Source organism: Lepus europaeus, chromosome 9 (genome assembly GCF_033115175.1).
Source record: "Lepus europaeus isolate LE1 chromosome 9, mLepTim1.pri, whole genome shotgun sequence".
Classification (NCBI taxonomy): Eukaryota; Metazoa; Chordata; class Mammalia; order Lagomorpha; family Leporidae; genus Lepus; species Lepus europaeus.
This window is the reverse complement of record NC_084835.1, coordinates 135,294-147,630: the sequence shown is the minus strand read 5'-3', so window position 1 is coordinate 147,630 and position 12,337 is coordinate 135,294. Positions and strand designations below refer to the sequence as shown.

General features: G+C 49.8%; 1 protein-coding gene across 6 annotated transcripts in view; it reads right to left on the bottom strand.

The window, feature by feature from the left end:
- Nucleotides 1-11,146, bottom strand: part of CHL1 (cell adhesion molecule L1 like) — a 168,366-nt gene extending 157,220 nt beyond the window's left edge. For all 6 annotated transcript variants that reach the window (XM_062200056.1, XM_062200057.1, XM_062200055.1 and 3 more), the window contains exon 1: nucleotides 11,034-11,146. The gene's annotated coding sequence lies outside the window, so the exon portion shown is untranslated. The remainder of the gene's footprint in view (nucleotides 1-11,033) is intronic.
- Between the last annotated feature and the right edge of the window lie 1,191 nt (nucleotides 11,147-12,337).

Below are 12,337 nucleotides of genomic sequence, written 5' to 3'. Positions count from 1 at the left end.
CCCGGCTGCTCCTCTTCCAATCCAGTTCTCTGCTATGGCCTGGGAAAGCAGTACAAGATGGCCCAAGTCCTTGGGCCCCTGCACCCACATGGGAGACCTGGAAGAAGCACCTGGTCCCTGGCTTCAGATCAGCACAGTTCTGGCTGTTGTGGCCATCTGGAGAGTGAACCAGTGGATGGGAGACCTCTCTCTCCGTCTCTACCTCTCTCTGTAACTCTATCTTTCAAATAAATAATAAATAACAAATAAATAATAAATAATAAAATAAATCTTAAAAAAAGAAATAGTTACACTACTTTGTATCAGCCTATATTTTAGAACATCTTCACAGATCAAAATAAACTGGGATTGAAGGAATTTAAAGCCATATATTAATTACAGCCCTTCAATCATTTGAAATCTAGTCTGTGTAATTCAAGACTCCAGCTTTATTTTCTAATTTCTGTGGATCGGGGGTAGCTGTGTAATTGCTTCCATCTTCCACATGAGCAGGAACAGTGCGCTGTGAGCCGTGCACACATTCCCCTCTCGCTGGAACACTCACAACCACCAGAGGAGGCCCATTTCACTCACCATGCCAGCACCTGCTAACCAAGAAGATGCACTCTTCAAAGACAAGCAGCTGCAATGTAAATCTGGCTGAACAACAACCTAGAACAGGGATCCCACTCCATTCCTAAGGCACAGAGATGGGAGTGCAGCCAAACCTGTCTCTCGCAGTGGAGCTTTCTGCAGAAGCAGAGGACCCAAACCGTATCTGAAATGGACTTGGGAAACGGTAGCACCCTACTGTCCACTGACGCCAGCTCTAAATTTGCAGGGCAGAGGAAATGGAGGGTAGGCTTATTTGAGGCAGTAAATATGAGGCTCTGCAGACTGTTTTAGTGTTAAATGCAATGATGGGTTTGTAATGGCTGCTGTCCAAAATCACACTGGAGAAAAATGGTTTATTAGTAATAATAATAACTGGCACCTTTATCTTCAAAGCACTGAACAAACAACAGTTCATCAATCCTCCAACCGCCAGGGGAGGCAGTGGTGAATGTTGTTTCTACCCTCAGCATACAGCCATCGAAACAGGAGCAGGAGGGGAGTGACCAAGTTTTCAATAGATGCTTTTGTGTGTCAAAGTCAATTTCCAATTCAAACAGCTCATATCAGTTTTTATACGTGGCTCGGATGCCTTTTTCTTTGAGGTGACAGTGGTTTAGGTCAAATCTAATCTACTCAAGCTTGACTCACAGAAGCACTCATGTGTTGCACCTGAATTACTCCACGCTGGTCCCTTATTATTACTTGAAGCAAATCAACTGTGTTCAAAACCTATTGATGAGCCTGGCGCTGTGGTGCAGTGGGTTAAAGCTCTGGCCTGAAGCATCAGCATCCCATATGGGCATCCGTTCTAGTCCTGGCTGCTCCTCTTCTGATCCAGCTCTCTGCTATGGCCTAGGATAGCAGTAGAAGATGGCCCAACTTGGGCCCCTGCACCCACATGGGAGACCCGGAAGAAGCTCCTGGCTTTGGATCAGCACAGCTCCGGCTGTTGCGGCCATCTGGGGAGTGAACCAGTGGATGGAAGACCTCTCTAAGTCTACCTCTCTCTGTAACTCTCTTTCAAATAAATAAAATAAATCTTTAAAAAAAAAAAAAACAAACAAAACCTATTGAGCCCAAATCAATCACATGCAGAAACTTCTATACTTTGGAGTAGCATACAGTGTACACCTTTGAAATCTGGCTCCTCTTGAGAATTGCAGAGGTCACAAAGCAATACGCAGTTAAGGTCAAACTTAAACACCTTTGTTTTGGCTTTCTACTTTTATCCATTCGTTCATGTCTTCTTTATAGAAAGAAAACAATATATTTGTAAAATTGATGGGCAGTGACCAAAACCTGAAATAACAGATGGTAAAACTGTTACCTTCGTTTGACGCTTTACATAACGTAACTATTAACACTGTCACTCAGCTTTTAGGAATGATACCTATACTATGCAAATTTGGAAAAAAAATATTAACATTTACTACTAAGTACGCCAAACCAAAATATCAAGAACTTCTCAAAACTGTCTAATAAATTGACCATGCCTGCAATACAGGTACATTTCTTTCCTCTAAAGGTTTGTCTTAATTGACTGCTGCTATTAAGGACAGTACCATAATTTTGACTGGCATCATTTCAAGCCACTTCAAATGGCCAAGCTAGGACACAGCATCTGCCACTGTCAACTATTCCTATCTCAACTTGGAAGGCAGAAATTCACACCTCTGTGGAAACACCAATCACGTAATGTAACCAGTTACAGTGGTAAAGGGAACCTCTGCATATTGATATCATATCAAAAACATGTGTTTGGTCTGCCCCAGCCCCAGCTGTTGTATTTGCAAAGTGAATCAGTGGTTGGAAGATTTTGCTCTCTGCCTGTCTGCCTGCCCTTCAAATAAATAGAACAAAAAAATTTAAAAAGAAAAAATATTTCTTCCAAGGAAAAAGAATTGATAAGGATGGCAAGAAAATGCTTTGAGAAGGGCAAGGTTGGGTTTTGCCTGTATTTAAGCTCAGGATCCAGTGCAGCAAAGACAAGAGGGTCAAAAGCTTCTAAGACATGATTTTGGTGAGCACACAATTCCCTTTCTCTGCCCTACTCCCACATATCTCTTCCATAGCACTCCCTCACCCTAAGCTTTTGCATTCAGGGTTGTAAAACCTCTTTTTAATGCCCCAATCCTGGGACAGGTGTGCACCACCTTAGCAGGATTACTGCTACATCCACTGTTTACCTGGACAACGGTGTGAGGACCATAGCTGGAGAATCCTGCCAGTCAAGGGGCACTGATGGGCACCATGCCTTTCAGAAATCAAAGCCAGAAGAGAAAATCTGTGTGGAGGAAGACGGTCTAGAGGCAGCACAGAGCAGTGGAAGGGAGACTGGGTGGTACCCCCAGTGCAGAGCTAGCATCCTCCTCTGCTTCCTGCAAGCTAGACCTCGAGGCTTTGGATAAGCACCTTCTAGCTTACAACAGATGTCATGATGACAGCACTTTCCTCAAAGCACTGATGTAGAGACTGCAAACCAGCACAGGACTAATGACAGTGTCGTCCAAGTGCCCGCTGGTCCAGCCCTAGCCCCATCTCTAACACCAAGTACTCCACATAAGTTTTTTTAATAACTGGCCATTCTTGGGGCTGGCACTGTCCCACAGCAGGTAAAGCTGCCACCTGCAGTGCTGGCATCCCACATGGGTGCCGGTTCGAGTCCCAGCTACTCCACTTCCAATCCAGTTCTCTGCTTTGGCCTGGGAAAGCAGTGAAAGATGGCCCAAGTTCTTGGGTCCCTGCACCAACGTAGGAGACCCAGAAGGAGCTCCTGGCTCCCGGCTCCTGGCTCCTGGCTCCTGGCTTCAGATCGGTGCAGCTCCGGCCATTGCAGCCAATTGGCGAGTGAACCAGTGGATCGAAGACCTCTCTCTCTCTCTCTGTCTCTCTCTCTCTCTGCCTCTCCTTCTCTCTGTGTGTAACTCTGACTTTCCAATAAAATAATAAATCTTTTTAAAAAAAGAAACTTATCGTTCTCTTTGTCTCATTGAATCTGCAACAAAGATAAAGCCAAGTATCACAGTGTTGAGCAGGCTTATAAAATATAATCTCCCTAGGTTTGGACAGGGCTACTACCCCCAAGCCTGGAAACATAACTGGTCACGTGTTCAGGGTTTCCCCAGATTTGTGATAGCCTTCAGTTTACACACTGAGTGTCAATTTCCTTAAAAAAAAAAAAAAGATTTACTGTCAGTTGTGCAACAGCCCTCTTATTTCAAATAAGGCAATGTGGAAGCAATAGAGTGGGCTAGGACCCGGGTTACAAATCAGGTATTTGAGCTTTCGTGCTGCTTGCCACCTCTGCTATTGAACCTTGTTTCCATCTGTAGGATGGACTAATTCAGATGAGAGGCGAAATTTTCTAAAAAGCATGAAGCACTCAAATAATGCAAGGTACTGTGACTCGTGATAGGAATCTTCAGAGACAGTCTTCAGAATGAAGGAAGCGTAGTCTCCAATGCTGCAGCCTCAGAAAGGCCAAGATCTACCTTCTCGGTTAACCTTTTCTGCACTAGTATATAGAGGACACCCCATAGTAAACTGATTTGCTGTCACCTTACATTCTTTAGCGAAGGCTTTCAGCACAATAACAGACTGAGTTCACGATACACTCAACCGGCATCAGAGTATTCCAGATCACCACGCTGCCCTCACACAGGGCACAGACGCATCCCCAGTCGCTTTCCCTAGCGTCAGAGTCACCACTCACAGCTGAAGCTCGCCACAGGCAGAGGCCTCTGCAGAAACACAAACCTGCTGCCAGAGACACGGCCTTACCTGATTCTCTCTGCCCATCAGCTCTCGACTGGGGAAGCAGAGAACACAAGGAACAGGGGAAATCTGTTTGAAGTCTAGAGGTTGCAGCGGAAATTCACCCCAAGCATTCCCTGACAGGAATGGGGGAAGGGGTAAGAGGAGGGTGGTCCCGAAACCAAACTTAAAGATTCTCTATTTTTGCACTGTGTTTGGTGATTCAATCTTGCCTCCTCCCCCATTTATTCACATAACAGGAACTGGAAGCCTTCGAGGTGTACTGGGAGTCTTCAACACACTCTCCGATTCCCCTATGCTGCTCTGTCCCAGGAGAAAAGATCCTGTCAGACCACTCCCACTTGGCTCCCTTCTGCCAGCTGCCAGGCTTCGGCCACTCTGGAGAAGAGCTAGGTGTTCCCATCTGACAGAGGCCAGGCCCCTCCAACGAAGGCCGGGTCTCACCTGGCAGCCCATTGGTCAGAGGCCATTCTCTATTGGCTGGGTTCAGCCCAAAGAACATTGGCTTGGCTCCTAAATAGACCATGTGCCTCTTCTTTAGAAACAACAAATCTGTTTTTCTTTACACTGCACAAGCATAGTAAAAACACATTGAAAGTCTCATATTTGCAGCTGTTTCACATACAGTAATTTAGGCCAAGAGCAATAACTCTCCTCTCCTATTTGAAATCTCAAGGGAAAATGCAGACACAGAGCTCAAAAGTCACAGGAATCTCAATGGCTGGGTTTGGATCTGGTCAAATCATTTCATTTTAGTGTGGTTCACTCCATTCATATGCAAAATCAGGATAATGACTTTTTTCTTGACCTCTTCCTAGAGACATTTGGTTGAAAAACAAAATTATAAAAAGTAAAGGAAAATGCACTTGAGATCGCCAGAAAATAGAGTGCTATCTAAGCCAATAGGATTTGTAAGAAAAACCTCAGTGGTTTGTCACAGCATAGTCTTTTCCAACCAGGCATCAAGGTAACAGCAGGGACGCCCTGCCCAGGTCTAAGGCCGTGGCTCTGCTCTGGCAGCACTCAAAATTCCAGGTACCCAGCTCCTGCCCCAGAGATTGCTACTGAATTGATCCAGGTTGGCAGCTGTGCAAGCTCTCAGGTGATTCTAACCCCAGAAAAATCTGAGCACCACTAATCGCAGATCTTTCAAATATATTCATCACTACAGTTCTGTGAACAGAATTAACCTAGGTATCACTGTTTTCCCTTGGACAGCAACACTGATCACAACTCACTCTTATTCACACACACACACACATACACACACACACCTCCAGCTTTGGCTATTCACATGTTACAGAAGGATAATAAAAAGCCAAAACTCACTGAGTTCTTAACGAGTGCTACTGAATTGTCAGCATGCATGGCTCTGGACAATTCCCACAACACACATGAGCTGGTTATGGATATTATCCCCATTCCCATAGATTTTAATCAGTCCCAGAGAAGTTAAAATGAGTTAGCTGAGACCATACATCTACAAGATGGCAGGACTTGATTTTGAACCCTGGTAGTTGGACTATACAGCCAGTGCCTTCAGCCATTACACATGTGCCAGGCACTGCTGGAGTCTAGGAGATGCAGACAATAGCAGGAGGTCCCCAAAGGGACTCACAGAGGAAACTTGGAATGCACACTGACATTCAGAGGGTTGTAGGAAAACGGCCTGGTTGTAGGCCCTGGAGCTGGGAGGATATGGGTCAGCAGATGGGAAATTGGTTGCTTTGCTTCCCTCCCACTTCAACCAACAGAGGCAATGAGTGGCACCCAGCCCTCAGAAGGGAGATGCAGTAAGAACCCCAAAAGAAAACCTGCTCAAGACACACAGAGCACTTACGGATCTGCCAGATTCAATGCACTTATTTTTCTTATCATTATCTGCCAGCACCACTTGAATCATATATTTATACGGACTTTAAATTTGCCCAATTGTCAGGCCATCAAGAAAACCTCACCTCAAAGGCTGTTTCTGATTCTTACTGAAATTATTTGTGCAAACGCAAACACCTACATTTAATAATTTGACCCTCAAAGAGATCTTTGAGCTATATTCTTCTGGTAGGAGCAAATTTATGTGAAAACAAAATAAGCATATCCTAGAGAAAACTTTAAATGGAATATGGAATATGCCTCTTTGTATTTTTGTTATCTAAACACAATGAGAAGGTAAGAAGGGTAATTTTTTTATCCACAATACATAAAATCTCAATTAGCTATGGTCTATTTGTGCACTGACTAAAAACATTCGTTAACAAAACAGAATTTTCTAGTTTACTGGATAAATATACCAGAAGAAATTGCAGAATAATGCTGGGTTGCCAAGCAACCGCAAGGCTGCTCTCTCCTGCTTGTGATCAGTGCAGATCATCCATCAGCTTCCTAACCCGGGCTACAGAATTCCACCAATTTGTTTCCTGAGAAAATTATAGTGACTTTAGGCAACACAATAACACTTTTATTCTCAGAGATAAACTTAGATGTTCTTTTGATCATAGGGATGTGTTAATTCATTATTCTCTACATGGTGCTAATGAGAAAGCTGTAATTAACTAACTACACTATGGCGACACACATAAAATAAACTGCAGTAATTAGTAATGTTTAAGGTGTTAGCCAGCCTCCAAAATTAGAAAATACAGAATCTTTCCTCCAATAAAGATGTACAGAAAGGAGGAAGCGCCACATCTAATTAGCTGGAGAATCGTTTCAAGTCCTCCCCCACTGCTCCAGGAGGGTTGGACAGGCAGTGATCACCAAAACCTGAGAGATTTCACTTCCGCAGCAGAGAGCACGGCTCAGTGCCAAGTCTACTTGTAGGTCGACATGAAATGCTGGTGATCGTGTAATCTTTTCCTTGAAAGAAAGCTCAGCATAATATTTTTGCGGGAATGAATAGAAAGAATATTATGCTTTCATTCATCTGCTGTGTTAACTTAGCATATTGTATGTAAATCACCATAATAATTGCATTCTCTTCAGGCTGAATTAGTTACAATGAAGCTGTAATCAAAATGTTCATAATTGAAAATACAGCATTCTCAGTCTTAGTCTAAAAAAATAACAATGAGCACTGATTTAATCAGACATTGCAGTGTGCCATGGAGAAGAGCCTCAGCTCAGTGAGACTACATCCTCTCCTGACACTTCTGCATGTCAATTCGTGCTCCAAATTCTGGGCTCACCCTCCAGAGTCTCATGTATTTCCACTGTTACCTTTCATCTTGAGCCTAACTTGAGGCTTCTGGATACATAACTCCTTAGATTTTTGGAGAAAATATAAAATATTGAAAGCCAAATTTTTGTTTCTAAAGAATATTCGACTCTATCCCACTGTTGGCTGCCATAATCAAAAGGCAAATTTCCAATAAATGAAATATCTAATTCCAAAACTCCTGTGAAACAATATGTATATGTCCACATGAATTTCTCACACGCTGTCACAGAGATCCCTACAGGTACCTTTTAAAGGTGACACATTCACTGTGAAGATGGGAGGGCTGTCTTGCAAAAGCCACACCTGAAGCAAAACCCTTGCCACCTGAAGGGATACAGTGTTTCCTGACATTGCTGCTTCACATCTGATTCCTCTACCAGTTAAAAACCACTGCTTCTCTTTATACCATGTGCCTTTATTGCCCTCCTTCATCTTGTCTCTAACAGAATAAAAGCCTTCCAGCTCCAGATGATGGTGGGGCAGGGCTTCTAGTCCATCTTGCCAGGCAATGTGATCAGCCCTCTGGACTGCACCAATCTCTTACAAGTCCATGCCTTAGGGCAGACAGCAAGAGGAAACCCACAGACAGCTCTACGTCCCTCAGCTCCAAAGAAAACACAAGAGATGGACTTTGTTACCCCCATAAGATTATGGGTCTCTTCTCTTCAAGAGGGGAATGTTAATGCAGCTGGGTAGACATAAGCTTATGTGTTTAGGAGGGGCCAAAGGAAAAAATGGGAATTTCTGTGAGGTGAAAAGAGGAAAAATGTAGAAGCAAGCCAGAACTCCGTATCTAAAGTACTGACTTTCCATCAATAACTGGGTAGGGTGGGTCTCTACCCCTCCCCAGGGGAATCTTCTGCACCCTATGCCACAGGGCTCTTATTAAGTCCTGGCAGGGATTTAGGAATCCCTTCACCCAGCAAAGAGGAGGGAGGAAGGAGGAGAAAGAATGGGAAGCCCAGATCCCTATCCAAAAAACCTCCAGTCTGAAGGCAGAGCAGGCTCAGTTCTGCACTGAGACGCATGCCTGGTCTGTCGGGTGTGCTCTCTTTATGGTTTCTTTTCACTAAACTTTGCTTCACTGTGTGTGTGTTTTTTAATTGTGAATTGTAAACCTTTTTTGATCATAATAAGTTCAATTCTCCACAAAGTAAATCAGACAGTGATTTCAACGAAGCCATTTTGGGTCAAACAACCTCCTATCTTCAAAGAATTGGATGTAGCTAGAAAATCAGATTTCTATCCAGCAAACATGTTTCTAAGTAGACCTTATTTCATAAAAGCTACTAAGAATCTTCTGATGGTTACCTCCACCTGGCTTCCCTTGACTAAATCCAGGAAGACATGCCAGTATCTTAAAAAATAGATGGCCTTTTAAAATTTATTTAAAACCAGCGCATTCAGCATTAACTCCAGGGTAATGAATATATCAAGCGCAACGTACTCCCCTGGGTCGGTGTGTGGGCGGAGCGCCCACAGGAACCGCCTGCAGCCTCATCTTAGAGGAAATCACCGCTGAGTCCAGAGGCAACAGAGAACAACCCGCAAACTCTGCATTATCACCACGGTCCACGCGCGGACCGCCGCCAGGGCCCCGCTGTCGCCGCCTAGTGTTGAGGTTGTTTGCACTGGTTCTCCGGCAACACCCAGGAGCTCGCAGGTGGGACCGCAACCCGCGCGGCAGGCCCAGGTGGCCCTCGGAGACCCAGTGCGGGGAGCTGTGCGTACGCAGGAATCCAGAACCCCGCTCCAAGCGGGGTCAGAGAGACGCGAACTCAGGTTTGTCGGCAGGCGACACAGGGGAAACAGCAGCCGACTCGCAGCTGTGCAGGTGACGCTCATTTTCCCCGACGGCTTCCCTCCCCATCACTTCTCCTGGGAACCCGCGCCCTCCCGTCAGGCTGCCCTGCGGGACTTGGGGAGATGACGCTCTAAAATTAGAAAACAGAACTCTGCCTTCAATAGAGGCGAGGAGAGAATGCGCGCGCCTGACTAAGCGGCGGGCTGCTTCACGTTAGCAGAGGCGCTGTCGGCGACCGTGGCCAACTTTGGAGTGCTCGCCGCGCGTCAGACTGTCGGCCCGATCCCCTTCCAGTCCCGAGCCACTGGACTTGGGGGCCGCTGGTCCCTCATCGCTTAGGAGCACCGAAGCACGGACGGTCACACGTCACCCAGGTGGTGCGGCTGGAAGGCCAGCCCACCTGCGCGCCCCCAGACTCTGCCCTGCGCGAGCCGGCGGCGAGGGTGCGGGAATCTCGGTCCAGTCCGCGCGCTCGTGAAACCCCCCGCCCCGGCGCGCTCCCGCGGGGATGGCTGGGCAGGCCCCGGGCTGCGCCCCGCGCGGCCCTCGACCAGGGGCTGAGCCAGGAACGCCCGCGACAAGCACCCCGCGCCGCCGCTGCACCTGTCCAGGAGGACTGCCGCTGCGACCCGGCCCCGCCCTCCCGGCCACCCGCCCGCCCTGCGTCCCCCCGCCCCCAGCGCTCGCCCCTGGCTGGGTACCTGGGCACCTGGGTACCTGGGCACACGCGGCGCCGGCTCCGGCCGACTCCAGCCCGGCTCCTCAGCCTGCCGGGTGGGAGGTGCGGCTCGCGGCGCGCAGGGCGGGCAGGGCGGGCCGGACGCCCCCAGCCTCCCGCTCCAATCCCTGAGCTCCAAATGAATCGTTCCTCCCTGTCCCTCCCCACGCAGGAGAAATGGAGACAGAGACAGAGACAGGAGGGGCGGGGTACGGGGGGGGGGTGAGGCGCTGCACAAAGAGGAGGGGTCGCCGGGGCTGGTACCACTCCCAGCACCCGGCAGCCGGGAGCCATGACAACCGGCCCCGCGCTCGCCCCCACAGGGGTCTGCAGGGCTGAGTGCGCGCTCCCCATTTTCTCATCAGCGACCCCCGCGGTCCCCCACGGCAAGCCTGCAGCTTTCGGGGAACCCACCATACCCCGGGGTCTTCCTAGGAGTCGGATGGGGAACCCTATTATCTTGGAAATGGACAGGGTGGGGTGAGGAGCCCAGGACCGACCTCAGGCTCCGAGGTACCACCGAGGTGGGGATTGGAGCCCCCCTGCCAAGCGTGGAGAGAGGACGGAAGGCCACTCCTCCCTCTGCCAACCCCGCGCACTCAAACCCGGCTCAGCCCGGGCTCTGCTGGGAAAGGGGGTCCCGACCCAGGAGGGTTCGCCCCCGGCTGCGCTCCGCGGCCTTTCGTCCAGAGCGGACCCCTCCGGCTAGGGAAGCCCGCCCGGCTTCGTGTGGCGCCCGGACCCGGCCGGCAGGGCCCCGCACGCCCCCTCCCGCACACCTGGGTTTCCTGGCGCCGCGCGGTCGGGTCCCGGGAGACCTGGGCACCCAGGCGACTTGTGGCGGGGGTGGGACCGGCAGGGCCGCAGCTCGGGGCGGACCCAGGGGAGGTTCCCGCCGCGCCGCGCCTCACGCCGCTCTGACCCACCTCCCGGGACGCGGCGGCTGCGAGCTCGAGGCTTCGTCTCAGGTGGAAGCCACGGCTTCGCGGGTCATTTTCCAGCGTCTCCGGTCCAGCGCGGTGGGACCTCCGCGGCCCAAGACGGGGGAATCCTCAGGCGCCGCTCCCCTCAGGCTGCGCGCGGTTCCGATTCCGCGCACGCCGCCGGCCGGGGCGTCGCGGGCTGCGCGGCGCAGGGGCGTGGCGCTCGGGCGCGGGCAACGCCGGCTCCGCTTCCCGCGCGTGCCGGGCGCGGGGCTCGGGGCTCGCGGCTGGAAGACGGAAGGCGCCGCGCTGTCCGCCTCACGCCGGCGCACACGCGCTCCAGGAGCCGGGCACTCGCCCTCTCGGCTTCTACCCGGACACTGAAGTCCGGAATTTTGCCTTCCGACGGTAGAAGACAGCCTGCTACCCACATTTCCAGGGCAAAAGCCACGTCGGTTGCCTCACAGAGTCCACCAACAAAAAGCCACATTCATTTTAGGGTCCCAATTATGGGGAAGTTACAGGCTGTCGCACAACTGACCTGCGAACCCCTTTAATCTTCCCCACCACTCCATCCTGTTGCACCCAGGTTCTCACTGATGGCGAGGGAATGTCCCGCGCGCTCCGGGGGGGACCTTTGTGGGTCCGGCCGGAATTGCGGGGGACGCGGTCCCGCCTCAGATGCAACCAAATGAAGCGCCCTGAAAACGAACCGGCGGACTTCTGGTACCTGCTGACCATGAAGCCTCACCTCCCTCTGTGCGTGTGTGGACACAGCTCCTACTGACTGCTGTGGCAAACCACAAAGGCAAGCGAGAGCCGGGCTTGTCCTAAGGTTAAATCATGCTGCTGAAGCCATTTCTTTGCCTGAGGCGTCATTATTCATGTGGTGTGTTTTCTAAAGTCGAAACAAAGGGTAGTGAATAAAACTCCAACTGGGAAAATACTGTGGCTGTAGGAAAACACTTTCAAGGTCAGAGGGCCACAAGAGACAAAAAACTTGGGCTGAGGAGCTGGCGCCTTCCAAGACCCAGAGAGTCCTCCAGAGCACGGGGCTCTGTCCTTGCCCAGCGTCTCAGTGGCCGACATCGGGACGGTTGCAACACACTGCCCCACATCCACCTGCCAAGCATCAGTCACTCGTCCAGGGTTAGCGTGCCACGAGAAGTACAACAGCAAGGCCAGTCGCCGCTTTTTCATCAAATATCCAACAACGTATTACATGACACCCAGAACGTGAAAATGACACACATACTTCTGGGCCTCTGACACTGCATATAAATGAGGAAATAATAGCCACCCACGGC